Source organism: Macrobrachium rosenbergii, chromosome 33, assembly GCF_040412425.1.
Source record: "Macrobrachium rosenbergii isolate ZJJX-2024 chromosome 33, ASM4041242v1, whole genome shotgun sequence".
Classification (NCBI taxonomy): Eukaryota; Metazoa; Arthropoda; class Malacostraca; order Decapoda; family Palaemonidae; genus Macrobrachium; species Macrobrachium rosenbergii.
In genome coordinates this window covers 14,126,773-14,139,272 of record NC_089773.1, presented here as the reverse complement: position 1 = coordinate 14,139,272, position 12,500 = coordinate 14,126,773, and the positions used below count along the sequence as shown (strand labels likewise).

The following is a 12,500-nucleotide window of genomic DNA, read 5'->3' as shown; positions in this document are numbered from 1 at the left end:
TCGTTTCCTTTCCAGTTTGAAATCTTTTTTTTTTTTTTTAAGTGCGGCAGAAATATTAAAAATTTTGCAAATGGTTTCAGGAGGAGGTGAGTTATAGAAAGTTATATCTGGCGCGGAAAATATAATTGCTTCGAGTAGTGGGCTTTGAAAAAGGTGGAATATAATTGAGAGCTTCTGTTCTACGATTAGTGGGAAATGTTGATTATATATATATAAATATATATATATATGTGTGTATATGTATATATATATATACATGTATATATATATATATATATATATATATATATATATATATATATATATATATATATATATATATAGCTTTGGAGAGATATTATTATAATAGTATTCTCTCTCTCTCTCTCTCTCTCTCTCTCTCTCTCTCTCTCTCTCTCTCTCTCTCTCTCTCTCTCTCTCTAGCAGCCACATCAAAAAAGTAAGATTATAACATTAATTCTCACTACCACGGAACGGCAGCTTAAGATTACATTCTCTCTCTCTCTCTCTCTCTCTCTCTCTCTCTCTCTCTCTCTCTCTCTCTCTCTCTCTTTCACCGGCAACCACACCATAACAGCAATTCATTCCCAAGCACTCAGACCAAAACTGTAACGGAAAAACCAACCAAAAATGATTATTCCCAGTCATTTTTTCCCCCGGAATTTTTTCACCAGTTTTTGAAGGATGAAATCTGCTTCCTGTGTGTGTATGCGTGTGTGTGTGTGTGTGTGTGGTCACAATTACGAGGTCGCAACCTGACCAATAACCCCCTGTTCATGTGGTCAGAATTACGTGGTCACAGGCCGAGCCGTGAGCTGATATTGACTAATATCCGGGTCAAATGCGGGTTGCATTTTTGAAAATTGTCCGGGCGAGTTTTGTAATGCCGCAAAAAAAAGGGGGGGGAAATGATTCCGTGTTTTGTTTACAAATTGTATTCCCGAAAGTATTGCAGTTTGCATTTAATATCCAGCCCTCAAATACATTAACCCCCTCTCTCTCTCTCTCTCTCTCTCTCTCTCTCTCTCTCTCTCTCTCTCTCTCTCTCTCTCTCTCTCATGTTCTCATGCATATGTTTACGAACTGTATCCGGGAAGTATTGCTGTTTGGTGTTAATATCCAGCCCTCAAATACATTAATCCTCTCTCTCTCTCTCTCTCTCTCTCTCTCTCTCTCTCTCTCTCTCTCTCTCTCTCTCTCTCTCTCTCCTTAAGGCATCCTGTACTTCAAGGAACTGAACATTTAAATTTAAATTCCACAACAAAATCACCACAGGCACATTATAGTATGAAGTCTCTACCAGGAAATGGATAATAAATATGCATATTTTTATGTAGAATGTTTATTTTATAATGAATGAGGCATCAAGTTACTTTGTGAATGGAATAAAATATTATTTATGAATGGTGAAGAAAGATTATTAAGATTTAAATCTATAAATAAAAATCAGTTAAAAATGGCTTAAATGAACTGATAATGTTTAAAAAATAACTAATATTATGGTGCCTATGTTGACCTAAGCATTTGACTGTGTACCTGGTGGCTGGTAGACCGTAGTGGGCTGCAGCTAAGGGCGGAAGAAGTGTATAGGCTTGCAGCTTCATCCTATAATGTAATCTGACAATCATAAGTCAACACTCAATGCCACATTCATACAATATCAATAGCATGTTTAACTATCATACTTTCCTCCTCCCTTATAGCACTAATGAACAGCCTATTATTATATTCCATTCTTCCCACATGTTCAGACCATCTCAAAATAATCCTTGTTTTTCTGAAAATCTGGAAGAGAAAATAACGATGCTAATAGTTAATAGCAGTTAGCAATGATTTTAACAGTGATTCAATTGTGTGTATGTATGTATGTATGTATGTATGTATGTATGTATGTATGTATGCTGAATATATTTAATAATGATTTTAACAGTGAGTGGAGTGAATATATATATATATATATATATATATATATATATATATATATATATATATATATATATATATATATATATATATGTATATATGTATATACACATACATATATATACATATATAATGTATGTATGTATATACACATACACACAAACCTCACAGAAAGACCATCACGCTTATTTATTCATCTCGTTACGCCAGAACGAAACAATGCACTAGCTATCGACCGCTGTTCCCGTTTTCCCAGTGAATAAATAGAGCGAACAAAAATCAAAATAAAATATTATTCTGTTAAAAAAAGAAAGAAAAAAATCACAAAAGACGGACTGACGAATTGCTGACCATTTGTATACAGAATCATTTTGTTCGGTAGAATTTATTGAATGGGATTTTTATTTAATTTTTTTGTTGAGTTAATTTTTTTTCAGTTGCCATTTTTCCCGTTTTTTTTTCCATTTGATTCTGGTTGTTTGCAAAATGCTTTAAAGAATGGGAAGGTTAATATATATTTGTTTTTATTTGTTGGTGGAATAATTGTCACATTCTCTCTGTATAGAGAATGTTGAAAGTTCATATGTATGTATGTATACACACATACATATATATATGTATATATGTGTGTATGTACTATATATATATATATATATATATATATATATATATATATATATATATATATATATATATATATATATATATATATATATATCTGTTCAGTTTCACAGAAATCTGTTAAATTTTATAGACATCTGTTCAATTTCACAGAGATCTGTTAAATTTTATTGACATCTGTTCAGTTTTATAGAAATCTGCTAAAGCATACAGAAATCTGTTCAGTTGTTTAGAAATCTCTTCAGTTTTATAGAAATCTGTTAAAGCTTACAGAAATCTGTTCAGTTTTATAGATATCTGTTCAGAAATCTCTTCAGGCTGATAGAAATCTGTTCACTTTTGCAGAAATCTGTTCACTTTTACAGAAATCTGTTAAATTTTACAGACATCTGTTCAGTTTTATAGAAATCTGTTAAAGTTCACAGAATTCTGTTAAATTTTATAGAAATCTCTTCAGTCTGATAAAAATCTGTTCAGTTGTATAGAAATCTGTACAATTTTATAGAAATCTGTTCAATTTTACAGAATTCTGTTAAACTTTATAGACATCTGTTCAATTTTATAGAAATCTCTTCAGTTCGATAGAAATCTGCTCACTTTTCCAGAAATCTGTTACATTTTCCAGAAATCTGTTAAATTTTACAGAAATCTGTTCAGTTTTACAGACATCTGTTCAACACTATATCACCATTCCGCCATAAACGAAAGTGCGTCTGCCTTCATAAGTCTAAAACTCTTCATATATATTAATTAGAGCCAAACCTCGTAAAAGTTCATAAAGAAATGGCCATTACTTTTTTATTGCAGCAAATTTGGCTCAGCCAAAATCAAATTCTCCCGGTAATTTACTTAATTGATGCAATAAAAGTATTGTTCCTCCATTTTCATAATTGCATGGAAAAAGTATAGCAATTAACTTGGGTGCCATTGTGTTCAAGTGAGATTTTTGGTTATATTTCAATTTAATTTTTTTCTTCTTCATATTCTGGATCATAATAATAATAATAATAATAATAATAATATAATAATAATAATAATAATAATAATAATAATAATAATAATAATAATAATAATAGTTTTAAACTCCAGTACTTTGGCCCACCCTCAATATTCGGTGGGGTTTGAACTATTTTGATAATAATAATAATAATAATAATAATAATAATAATAATAATAATAATAATAATAATAATAATAATAATAATAATAATAATAATAATAAACAAAACTTGTCTGTTATTACGTTTAAATTAGTTTTTCTTATATTTTGAATTTTTTCTGTTCATCTTCTTTAATAATAATAATAATAATAATAATAATAATAATAATAATAATAATAATAATAATAATAATAATAATAATTATAAGTAGAGAATTATGTAGTCTTGAATGGTATTGTTAAAAGAAGACTTAGTAAGTGAAATGTCCAATAAATTGTCTTTATCATTCCTTATTAATATCAAAAAAGAAGCAACGCCAGGGTACACAAACCAGCAAACCAATCAATAAGGTACACAGACCTACAAACCAATCGGTTCTCATACATCTGGCAAGAAACCTGTTGAATTTCGGCCTCACTTCATAGATCTCATCATAAGTCCGAAAAAAATCTTAATTTGGTGGTGTCATCCACTTATCTAAATCCCTCCCCTGCTTGGAAAGTCGTAAGTAAAAGCATTTTACCTCAGATAAGTGCTTTCGGTTAAGTTACGAAGGTACCTAAGCCTTCTTTACTCGTGGGCTGGGGCAAAACTATTACCCACTGGGTTGTTGAAGGCTATGAGAGGCTCTGCTTCTAGGGACTCTGCTTCTAAGGGCTCTGCCTTTTGCTGTGCTTGTGCTCTGCTATGCTCTCTCTCTCTCTCTCTCTCTCTCTCTCTCTCTCTCTCTGTGCTTTTGCCCAGTGTGGTGTGGTGTGGTGTGGTGTGCCTGCAAGCGGAGATAATGTGAAACCATTACTTACAGCAGTGCTTTTCTGTCTGTAAGGGAGGTGGTTCGTATAATACACACAACGCTGGGTCGTCTCTCTCTCTCTCTCTCTCTCTCTCTCTCTCTCTCTCTCTCTCTCTCTCATGTGATATGTCTTTCTCATTGTCTCTCTCTCTCTCTCTCTCTCTATTTGTTATTTTCAGTCTCTCACAGTCTTTCTCATTCTCTTAATTTGTCTGTCTCTCTCTCTCTCTCTCTCTCTCTCTCTCTCTCTCTCTCTCTCTCTCTCTCTCTCTATCTATCTATCTATCTTATCTATCTATCTGTCTATCTCTCTATCTCTCCTTTATTTGAGAAGTCTTCAGATTTATGGAGATTCTCTCTCTCTCTCTCTCTCTCTCTCTCTCTCTCTCTCTCTCTCTCTCTCTCTCTCTCTCTCTCTCTCAAAATTCCTAAACACTTGAACCACAAGCCCCCAAAAATATACTATTTTTCTACCACTTTAAAAGACCAATAACATTGCCTAGCCGTTAAGACAAGCAAGTGCCCAGGTAAGAAAGTGAGTTTATAAGTGGATACTTAAGTGTGCAAGTGTGCAAGTAAATAAGTGCTGGCTGTAGTGGCTTACAAATTGTTCCTTTAAGCGTTTTCAGTTCACTTAACATGTCCGCTGGGAGAAGGAGTTTTGAGACCCAATTGCGTCTTTTCCGGAATGATATTGGAGAAAGGTTTGTATTTCATTTTATTATTTATTTTTTTTAGGTTTTTTTTCTGAAGTTCTCAAATTTCGAAATGTTACGGTTAAAAGGTTTGGAGTTTTTGTAGAAGCGTATGTATGTATATATATACATATATATACATATGTATACATATATGTATATTAGTGTAAATTTTGATATTGAAATATATGATTTTTTTAAATCCAAAACTTCGTAATGTTCTATTGAAAATAAATGTATTTTATTAGAAAAATTTTTTTGTTATATATATATATATATATATATATATATATATATATATATATATATATATATATATATATATATATATATATATATATATATATATATATGATTAGACATTAGTGCAGAACACGTCCCAAAAATTTTTGGAATAATGTTTGATGTTGGGATAATATTCTCAATTCCGGGAACCTATTCTGCATCATAAGAGAGAGAGAGAGAGAGAGAGAGAGAGAGAGAGAGAGAGAGAGAGAGAGAATCATAGATCCGGGAATCTATTCTGCGTCATGACAGCTTAAATTGAATACTGAGAGAGAGAGAGAGAGAGAGAGAGAGAGAGAGAGAGAGAGAGAGAGAGAGAGAGAGAGAGAGAGTGTTATAATCATGACTTTCATTAAGGACAAAAGCAACGAGGTGTCACTCAGTTAATGGCATTGCATTATCACAGCAAGCAAGCAGCATGCAGCAGGCATACTTTGCTTGACAATGCAGAATCTCGCCTGAATACATATATATATATATATATATATATATATATATATATATATATATATATATATATATATATATATATATATATATATATATATATATATATATATATTGGCTTTATTTAGTTTACTGTGTAAAGAAGGAACCTGGATTTTTTGTCATTCTTAAACGTCTTAGACTCATTTTGAACGTCGTAGACAGAATTTAAAAACTGTAGACAAAGTCTATACGTCGTAGACAAAATTTAAAAGTCATAGACAAGGTTTAGACATCGTAGAAAAATTTAAAATGTGGTAGACAAGTTTTAAACGTCCTGGACAAAGTTCAAACGTGGTAGACCAAATATAAAGATCGTATACAACATTTAAACCCCGCAGACAAAGTCTAAACATTGTAGACAAAATTTAAAACGTCGTAGACAAAGTTTTAAACATCGTAGACAAAATTTAAAACGTCTTGGATAACTTTTAATCATTGTAGACGTAATTTAAAAAGTCGTAGACGAAATTTACAACGTCGTAAGACAAATCCTAAACATCGTAGACAAAATTCTAAGACCTCGTAGACAAGGTCTAAACGTCGTAGACAAATTTTTAAACGTCTTAGACAAATATTTGGAAAAAACCTTCCTTTTCAAATATGGCGGTTCATCTGTATAGTGTTGAGAACCACCTTCTTTTAAGAATAGCGTACGAAAGTTTAAATATAGCTTATTTAGGACTTAATAAGCTTTTAAAGCTAAATTTTTATTGATTTCAAATTCATTTATCTTTTAATAAGTATATAATTGTATTTTTAGGTCGTTAAATGATATATAATTGTGTTTTTTACTGAAATTTTGATGTCTAACTCAGCGAAGACTCCGCCCACTTTTTAGGTACTGCCAGAATTGGCTTTGAAAATACCTTAATAAAAGCTTTAACTTACGTAGAAATCTTTCATATTTTGCCAATCATTTTATATAAATAAAAATTTAATTAAATTTAAATTTCATTTTGTAATATATAAATGGTTAATTTTGTATATTTTACTAATATAACAATAGTTTTTTCTCCATGATTTCAGGAGCAGAAGATTGAATGTTTTCAAAAATTGGTAATAGATGGAAACGTACTTTTCAAGAAGTGAAAATATGAATTCGTAGTTTTAATGATTAATATTTAATAATATTTAAGTTTATTTAAACTTATATCATATTCACTAATCACTAAATAGTGGTATTATAATCTCTAAAGCCTTATTAATCTTGAGATTTTATTATATTGCCTCATTATATAAGGAAACTCATGCCTGACATGGCATAAACACGCTATTTTAAGCATTTTCATATACTTTAACAAGTAATAAACTATAAAATTATAATATATTTCGGATAAATATATAGTAATTATATATTATACATGAAATAAAACAGATTTGTGTCCCTATAGAATGGTTAAAATTAATCATAAATGCTGACGTTTTGATAAATACTTTAGTCACTCATAAATATAGACTTTTCTCTCTGGACTACTTTCCGTTTTCTTTGATAATAATACTGGATTTTCAGAATTAAGGTGAAAAAACCCATTGAAATCTTCAATTTTAGGTCAATTTAAGTCATATAAAAGGGTGATTTAGATTTTTAGATGGTTTATGCTGTTTAAATTAAATATATGAGTAATTTTTTATATATTTAAGGCGTTATTTTATGCATATATACTCATTACAGTTCCACAGTCCTGGTTACTTTTTGGTAGAAGTTCGAACTATTTTTAGGATAGACATTAATTTCTGGTATTTATAAGTTATTTTGCCCAGATTTGTACAGATCAATCATTACTGTTTGATTCAAGACAGAAAGTTTCGTTATATACTTCGCAATAATATTTTATAACGATTTTTTAAAAGGTGTAATCACTTTCAAATGGCTCTATCCAGTCATTGCGTCTACCAGTTGCTACCAGAGTGCTAGTGTGTCAAGTCATTGTCAGAGGTATTTGCATTCCTTGTTCAGCTCAAGTGGCCTTTGGTATATACAAAAAGCTAATTATAATCTTTGATTTATTTATTTTATTTGTGTGTGAATACAAACATTGGTGAATGAGGTGATATTTAAGTGGAAATCTAGTTAATATTTCCAGTTTGTTCCTTCCAGGGACAAAAGGCTGCTTATCTGAAGTCAGAAGTCCAACATGGTGGACATGACAGCTCCAGGTTAACTCAGGGGCATAAGTTTGAAGACTAAAAAAGTGATGGGTTTACAAATGGCTGTTGACTTGTCATGGCTTTCATTTTGCAAGGTGAGATTGCTGTTATTTTTTTCCAGTTAGGATAACGATAAAGACTTGATTTATTAGGTCCTGGTATTAGTGAAGTGTATGGTGAGTCTAAAGACTTGATTTATTAGTGTCCTGAGTATTAGATTCTAAAGTCATTTTGTATGGTGATTTTGGGGGTAAATGTTGTGGGTTATTCACATGAATTCTGGTGGATTTTTTGGACTTACATGAACAAATTTGTAGTGAAGTTATAGTTTTGTCAATTGTAATTTTATCAATTGTAATTTTGTCAATAGGTTTGCTGATAAGTTTTTTTTTTTTTTCAACTTAAGGACTAGTGGTTTACCTACACACCCCCAAAATATATTTGTGATTCAAACGATTTTGTTCATTTTTTCAGGGGGTTTTGGGTGAGGGAAGCTGACGGTTCAATGCTGTTGAAATGGAATAAACTACAATAAATTACTGACGTTATGTAGGAAATAACAAATGTTGTAGGGTTATTAACATAACATGAAACTAGTTTAGCTAATTTTCTGTGGTGAAACTGGACAATTATAGTGCGAGGTAAAGATTTAAAGGTGTTGACATAGTTTGACAACTTGCAGACTACTAACTTGGACATGAGTGAGCCCACAGCTTCAAGGATGGCTAAAAGCATCAAGGGTTGCCATTAAAAGTAGATATGCTGATATGAAAAGGTTTGCTGAATTGTTAAGTAGGGGCAAATATTCAAGAAGTTTTATCCTGTTCAAATTCAGCTTTGAATCACTCGTACAGTCTAGGCTCTTGACATAATGATGTAAATGATCTATCTGGGAGTAACTTTACAGCCATAGAAGTTAATTAATTCCATCTCCAGGGTACTTTTTCTAAGAGCTAAGCTTGTAGCCTATTACTTTTTCTTTGTACTCTGTACTGAATGAGCAATTTACGTACCAGCAATGGTAAGCAACACTGATATTTTTCAATGGATTTCAGTACTTTGGACAGCACAAAAGACAGCTTTTACTCTTATGAAAATACATTGAAGTTTTCATTTTAGAAACCTGTCAAGTTATTTGAAACCTTATGCAGACAGTCAAGGAACTGCTGAAAGACTGGTTGTGTCAGAAGCTATCTATTTTCTTTTATCCAGTTATAGAATTGAGATTAAAAACCCACTTATGGTTCAATTTAAAGTGTCAAAGGAAAGCTTAGATTAAATTTCAGTGAAAAACCTTTAATATTGTTGCAGAATTGAGTCTAACAGAACACCTTTGATTTAATTAAAAGCGTAAAATGAATGCTTTCAAATTTCAGTACAAAAAAACCCACCCCCTTAAAAGTACACGTTTCATAGCGATGATTACAAAACTGCAAAGTTATCAATAACTCTCCATGAAGCCAAGGGACTTTCATTAAGAATTCTTGCACCCCATAAATTACTGGAGCTGAATTATTGGCTAGTCTTTAATCAAGCTCCATTTTTTGTTTCAGGTGAGCACGTGCGTGGATGATATTACTCGTATAAAACCGTTCAAGAGTATGATGAGAGGCTGAAAGTGATTGATTTCGTGAAGTGTGCTGTAAAACCTGGGCCACTTTCAGTAATAGAAACCAGAAAGGGAATTGTTGAAGAATTGGAGTACTTTTTACCTATAGGGGTCTGGTGAAAGCTTCAAATTCTACAGCACTGATGATTCATTCATGCACTGGTGAGTCTATTTCTGTATGGAAGGATGTTATAGTGTAATCTAGTTCTAGTTAGGTACATATTCTTGCTAGTATTGGTGAGGTACATATTCTTGCTAGTTCTAGTTAGGTATATATTCTTGCTAGTTCTAGTTAGGTATATATTCTTGCTAGTATTAGTTAGGTACATATTCTTGCTAGTATTAGTGAGGTACATATTCTTGCTAGTATTAGTGAGGTACATATTCTTGCTAGTATTAGTTAGGTACATATTCTTGCTAGTATTAGTTAGGTACATATTCTTACTGTAAATATAGTTAAGCTAACAGTGTGTTTGCTCTTCTAGTGATGAAATATTATTTAGAGACCATTAGTGACTAATTTTCATCTAGTATTACCAAGTCATATTCTTGCTAGTATTAGTTAAGAAATTTTGAATTTATTGCTGTCTTTAATCTTTCTTGCAATATAAACTTTGGTTTTTTGCTGAATATCTTTCTGGATATCTTTATCTTTAAGAGACTTATGGCATTAGGAATTGCATTGCAGTTATAAGTTAGCGTTGAATGAAGATCTTAATGGAACGTAAGGTTTCATATTCTATTTTGAAGGTATGTGTAAATGATGTTGCAATTTTAAATTACCATTTTTTAGTACGTGATCAATTTTGTTCTCGCAAAATTCACTCGAGGTAAGAGATATTATATGAGCTTTTAATTCATTAGATGGACAGGAATATCTGGAAACTGGAATAGGTGATCATTTGTGCTAAGGTTAGGCACTACGATTGAATTATTGGTCATTCTCTTTGAAAATCCATTGAAAATGGGAAGAAATTTTGTGACCATTTCAAAAGTACATTAGAAATTGGCATTATCATGTGACCAATGACCATCCTTTAATAACTACGAAAACTGATACGCCTTTTTTACTCTTTCAGATTTGCTCCTAAAACCACCAGCAAGAGAAAGGTTTAGCTTATGTTTTTACCTCGATGAGGCCCTGCCACGTTGGGCAAATGTCCAAGAGGTAGCCCAGAACACTCCCAACTACTTGAAAGGTTACCATCTTTCTGTCTCTGCCAAACAGGATCATTTTACCACCATTGGAAGAGCAGCTACCACAGTGATTATCTTGTGATGTCAGCTGAGGATTGTTGGCAATTCTGGGCATTTTTCAGCAGCCATATTGAGGGACTGGGTACAGAGGATTCTATACCCACTGGTACATGATTTACCAACACAGATTTTGGCTATTTAGTGCACAAGTAAGTTTGCATATATATTGCACAGGACAGTAATCTCTACGTACTGTAATATACCTTTTATTGATACTGTGTAATAAACTCTATATCTGGAGGTTTTTAAGGCACAGTTTAGATGCATATTTTTCTCAGGAAAGTAATATTAGTTAACAATGCACTAAATGTATATATGGAGTTTTGTTTTTAATACTGCCTTTGCTTATTTCAGGTGCTGATGCTACACGGTACCACGCAAGGGAGGGTACAATGGTACACTGGAAAACACAACCAAGGCAGGACATAGCATATCTGCACAGACCCAATATGTTATCTCACACCCAACAACTTTTGTCAACTTGGGGGAGAATACTGTCCCAACAACCTTTGTCAACACAAGGGTGACAATCAGAGCTATTTGACTTTTGTGAATTTACAGGAAAATAAAATAATTGGCTAAAATGTTATTTCTTCAGCAATCCATCTCCTTAAATATCAGCATGAGCTGTTGAATTCAAGGTGGGCTTAAAAAAACCTCTGCTACAGTGTGTCGAAGCTTGAACTATATGCTCTGCTGTAGGTTACATGTCTAAAATGCTGAACTGTAGAAAACTTAGACCCAGTACTTGATGACCGAAATACACAAGCCAGGAGGTTGCGTTGCCGAGTTTTTCATTTGTGTTATTTGGTCTTGTTTGGGTGTCTAGGTGGACAGCCATTTTTTCGGGCATTACCAGTGCCTTCCTCTACTCTGCCACTTCTCCGGCAACGTGAACTGTAAATAGAGAGAGAGGAGAAAAAAAAATTATAATAGCGATATAGAAGACAAAATAGAGAAACTACTATTTGCCCCCAAAAAGTTGGAACTGATAAAGCAGTTTTATGCAGAATAATAATGTGAAAATAGAAGCCAAAAAACTATGCAAAGCTTATTACAAGATGCCAAAAAAGCTATTTGCAAAGCTATTGCTAAATGGCCAGGCTTTTTACAAAGCAGATAAATATCAAACCGCAAAATCAATTTTACAAAGCTGAATCAAACTGAACAAAAAGTGGCAAAAAAAAAAACTTTGATCTTGATCAAACTGAGCTGATGGTACAAACAGTTACAAAAAAAAGCTATGTAAATATATACCTGGGCTACATTTGCATCCCGGCTACATCCAAGCAATTCTTGGATGATACGAATTCATAAATATCTTGAAGTCTGAAGGTTCTATAGTCAGTCAGTCAGGATCCACACAAAAAGGTCGAGGCTAGGATTCAGTCCAGCTAAAATGTCCTAGATTTTGACAGGGCCATGTGGGTGCCATCAAAACGAAGTAGACTGGTGGGTGGTGGGGTGGGAGGGCATTGCTCCTTGCCCCTGGTATGACCCAGAAGGGTGTCTTGGTGGGC

General features: G+C 32.6%; 2 long non-coding RNA genes across 2 annotated transcripts in view; one reads left to right on the top strand and one right to left on the bottom strand.

Annotated features, from left to right (window-relative positions):
• Positions 1–8,069: 8,069 nt before the first annotated feature.
• On the top strand, positions 8,070–11,535 carry LOC136855759 (uncharacterized). The gene is made up of 4 exons (XR_010858125.1): positions 8,070–8,209; positions 9,668–9,885; positions 10,803–11,129; positions 11,335–11,535. It is a non-coding gene; the product is annotated as an uncharacterized lncRNA (long non-coding RNA).
• Positions 11,536–11,809: 274 nt separating this feature from the next.
• Positions 11,810–12,500, bottom strand: part of LOC136855758 (uncharacterized) — a 9,581-nt gene continuing 8,890 nt past the window's right edge. Inside the window, exons 4-5 of the long non-coding RNA XR_010858124.1 lie at positions 12,238–12,500; positions 11,810–11,877 (exon numbers count right to left, since the gene is read on the bottom strand). The exon at positions 12,238–12,500 is cut by the window's right edge and continues 104 nt beyond it. This is a non-coding gene — a long non-coding RNA (uncharacterized lncRNA). The remainder of the gene's footprint in view (positions 11,878–12,237) is intronic.